Source organism: Anopheles bellator, chromosome 1 (assembly GCF_943735745.2).
Source record: "Anopheles bellator chromosome 1, idAnoBellAS_SP24_06.2, whole genome shotgun sequence".
Lineage (NCBI taxonomy): Eukaryota > Metazoa > Arthropoda > Insecta > Diptera > Culicidae > Anopheles > Anopheles bellator.
Genome location: NC_071285.1, coordinates 36,913,021 through 36,917,812, shown reverse-complemented (window position 1 = coordinate 36,917,812; position 4,792 = coordinate 36,913,021).

Below are 4,792 nucleotides of genomic sequence, written 5' to 3'. Positions count from 1 at the left end.
TGGCAAGCTTTGGCACACAATTTATCGACTCCCATCCGGTGGCAGTTATGTTCACACAAAATATGACAAATGTGATGGCTTACGGTGCCGGTGTCCTTGTGGGGACTTTTTATGCACTTTTCACCCTCGTAGGTTGTGTGTAATTTTTTTTTCGTGCTTACTTCTTTTCGGGGATGTTTTTACATTGCGAATAAAAAAAAGCCAGGGGATCGCACGTTTTGCAATTATCACTATTAATTATGTTCTGGTTGCGATTCTTCTCTCCCCTGGGCGGGGAACACCATTTGCGACATACGTTGGTCCGTTGGCTGCTTGCTGCCCGAATAAAGACGATCTAAGGTTAAACCCATAACGGTCCCATATTTGATATGTTTTGTTTAATGCTTAGCAGGCCTCGTCGAACGGCTGGAAAACTGTTGCGGAAAAACCAGCACCTAGCTCAAGGAGCCGTTTCGAGCGTCTTTTGCGAGCGGCCATTATTTGGAGTCCCGACCATTTGGCTGCCCAGTAACGCCCGGGATCACACACTTCACGCGCTTTGCGTCGACCTTCATCAAACGATCGTAAATCACCGTGCTCCGGAAGGTCCTTTTTGAAGGAACCGCTTTCGAACACCTCACGTCGATGAAAAGTCAACCCGCTCCTAATGTGCTCGGCTTTCGGGCGTCGATTTGGTGAAACACGGATCACACCGGTTTTCGAGCGGCAACACAACAACCCATTATGTATAATGATGGAAACTAATTTTGCTTTATTAATTCACTCTCCAGGACAGCATAAAGGAGGGGACGCGACAGGAGTCGCAGTTTAAAGCGATCCGACCGACCAACACACAGCCACCGTCGGGAATGGCTCTCGAAAAAGGGAAACCCTGCGCAGGGCTGGGAAAGTGTCGGGCCGCCAGCCAATTACACACGACCCCGTAATCAACAGGCACCGACACACGGGTGGACACGAGGGTTGACAGTTTTCAACGATCGCGGAACGGGTCCTGTCGTGTTTTGTTTCCTTTTCCGTACCGGTACCGGTGTACTTTTGAAAGTCATAAATTTAAAGTTTTACGACACTTTGAGATGAATGAAATCGAAGTTTAATTTGTCAAAATATTGTCGTTACATTCTTTTCCCTCGGGCGGAGATCACCCCTTTTTCTAACGACGGGCCCGGGTTGGGCATGTTTCGATGACGGATTTACCGGGACCGGGACACCGGGGATTGAGTCACTAATAAAGAGCGCGAGTTAGCCTCCGAAGAAAGGAAGTTTACACTTTTACACAAAAGCCGCACAAAAAACCCTCGGGAACGAGTCGTACACGGAGCGTAAGTATTCCGGGTGAATGGTTTAATTGCGGATCCGAACACGGACACCCCTTCCCGGAGGCGAACGGGACGGGGCAACGGAGTGGAAAGATCGAGCACCACGGTTCGGTTCGATCCTCGCCGTCCTGGGTGGCGTATGAAAAATGTGACCATCGGCTGGGCGAACGACCGGCAATCCTTGGAGCGCTCGGAAAGGGCTCATAAAAACGCACAATTATTCAGCCGACGAAGCCTGTCACTTACACTTGTGTGCGATTTTTTCCCGTTTTCGCCGGCCCGTACGTGAAGAAATCGCACGGCTTCGCACGTTCCGTTCGCTTTTTCTGCTCCATTTTCCACTCCGAAAAGCCTCGGTTCTCTGTGTGTTGCGCCACACGCTGTCGAGTTTATGCGAAAATGCATAATTTCGCACTGTTAACTCCGATTTCATAAACAGTCCTGTAATCGGTTGGTGAAAATTTGATTTCCAAAAATAGGACCGTTGCTTGGGGCGTTAGAAATCCGTCTCCCCATCCCGACGCCGGCCACACGAGACGTTCGTCCGTCGGTTCGGTCCCGTTCACACATGGCTGCAATTTAAACACACAACCCGTGTCCTCGGCAGGAGGTCCTGCTGCCGGTCAGCGAAGCCAAAAAGTCACCCTCGTCGAGCGACACCGTCATAAGGCAAACATCAAAGCATTTCATCATGTGTCCCGCTTTCCAGTTCCCGGGAACGAGGCGGTGTTTTTCCAGTTTTTCAACGGGGGCCAGTATTTTTCGCCCCAGTCCACTCGAAGTTGGTGCCGATTTGCGTAGCGTCCGACATGTCGCCGCCCGTGCCGATGGGTAGTGTGATGGGTGTGTGAGGGTCGCCTGGAGTTCCTTTTGACGTCACCTCCATGCGCGGCCAAAACCGCCACCGCCGCTTCTCCGGGCGAAAAAGGGTGCCCCACACGGTCCCACGGCGCAATGGTGTGGAAATCTCCAGCCAGCGCCATTTTTGGCACTCCGATGTTTCGGTGGAAAACAAAAACCGGCAGGAACGGCGTGCCCCTTCATCATCACGCCCCAGCTCCGGGACGCGATAGTCACGCGTGTGAGGCCACGCCGTTGCTGACGGCAAAGCAAATTATTTCTCACTTGACAAATTTTCACTCAACACTTGCCGCCGGGGGAGGCGTTGGGCGACTAACAAGGAGTGTTGAGCATCAGCAATGGCCTCACCCGACAACCGACGACGAGGAGATGGCGTTTCGATGGCGAAAATCCAGTGGATGGATCAAACAGTTTGGGGGTCGTGTAGGCAGCATCTCCGGTGGCGAGGAACTACGCATTCAAGTTAACATTCATAAACACATAAACGCAACGCCTTTAAATCAATTCAAATCGCACGTGACAATAGCACTGTGTAAGAGGGAGCACTAAAACCATTCAACCGACCACGGTTAAAAAGAATCACGGGCTGAATTATTGACAAACGGAACATAAAATAGGAAATCCGATACGAAACTATCAATCAATCAAGCGAATCAGATGATAATGATTCAAAACGCTGATCTCTTTTTGTTGGAGTATTTTATTAAAATTTCTCAGATTCATCTTGCTACCGAGTCTTGTTTCAAACAATTTAATTTCTCTATGTATGCTGTAAATGAGTGCGTAAAATATACATTTCTTTCAAAATTTAGTTTATAATTAGATTACAAAAATATACATTAAACTGACTTTGGAGACTTTACATGAGATCTATCGTTTGTTTAAATTTCTCAACACATTTGCTCAACGTTAGCTCTTTCGTTTGCCTCTTTATAATTTGTGTGTTCTAGTTTAGATCTTTTGGTTTAAAGTCTTTAGTTTTAAGATATTCCTATGTTCTAGGATTGAGTGTCAGCAAGCTTGTGTGATCGATTTAACGATAAACGATTAGCCTGGGCTTTATCATTTAAATAAGTTCCAGGGCTGTTTGAGTTATGTGAATAAAGACATAAATAAATCAAACAATAAAAAATAACAAAAAACAAAAATATAAGAAAAGAAACTAAAAATTTAAATAATAAATCATTATTTAAACCATAAATAAAGTAAATAACTGAAAAAAGCCAATAAAAAAATTATGAATGAAACAATGAATCATTAAAGAAGTGTACGGTTAGCCGTGTTAGCCGTGACGCGTCGTGTTAACGTATAAAACAGGGAGAATAACGATAACTATTATACAATCATGATCGTTGGTTACAGACAATTTTTAAACAACAATTGTAACATTTTGTGAAGTGCTAACTAGTTTTCCACTAGTTGTCCTGCGATGTCCGGATACGGTAAATTGAGCTACAGCTTACTAGGAAAATGTGCGTGTCATTGTTAAGCGCGGTACCCAATCGCAGGTTGGTTATTTTTTGCACAAGCGCCCGTTTTTTTGCACAACCACCCGAATGACCTAGACAGCTCTAAAGAACGGCCACACATATGCTTAATGCTGCATGAAACAAAAGCACGTGCCCCGCTGGAGGAGGTTGCAACGACAGTCCGTACCGGCACGCCGGGCGATGATTGCTTCTTTCGTATCGTTCGGCCACGGCATCTGCCCAGAAGGTGAAAGAAAGACGGCAACCGACCAACCCACGACGGCGTGGCGATGTACTTGAGGCGATGTAGCACACGCAATGCGCATTAGAAATGTTGGTTAACAATTTTGGCAGTGAACTCACCGGGTTGGCTCTCCCAACCCAAACCCCAGGCCCATTAAAGCTCCTGTCGGCGCAGGATAAGTACCTTGCCGAGCGCACCCCTTAGCCACGGGTGTCATTTCACAACTTATCAGCGGGGTTTCGGGTTGGGTTACCGCCTGACGACGTATCGTTAAATGTATTGCACCGAAAGTTGGGCGAAAAAACCCGCCAAATACGACGGCGAACGTGGATGGATTCCTTTTGTTTTTTGTTGCTAATTTCTTTATTTTGTACATCAGTTTTTCAGACCCAATCTGTTCCTAGTCTGTTGCTAGTCAATAAAATGTTGCTGTTTTTATTTCGGTGTCCCCACTCAGCTTATGCTGCCAGGCGTCGCCGTGATAGGCCGGGAGACACGCGAGAGTGCAGCGAGCCAGTCTTGTCGAGAGCATCCCAAGGCGGTACTTCTTCGGGGCTGAAGCAATTTGTCCCGGCCATAATGGGAGATTAAGGAGATTCGTATCGAGTGCGTTTAGTTTGCGTTTACTGCACGATGTACCAACACGGCCCACGACCAGGCCCGTCCCCGCCCGAAGGGAGCCAGAGCATATTTTTGTAGGTCACATAAAAAGCTGCGGTTGATTAGATGATTAATGAACTGAACTCGGCGGGACCGCCGAACGGACAGCGGACAAATGCGAAAGCGGTGTGTGGAAACTGCGCTGTTCTCCACCCAGATGGTAAATGCAATTTTGTTAAACTGCATTTGACGTGATTACGCTGAGCTGAGCTTTCGGCGATTTTGGAGATGAACAAACGCCC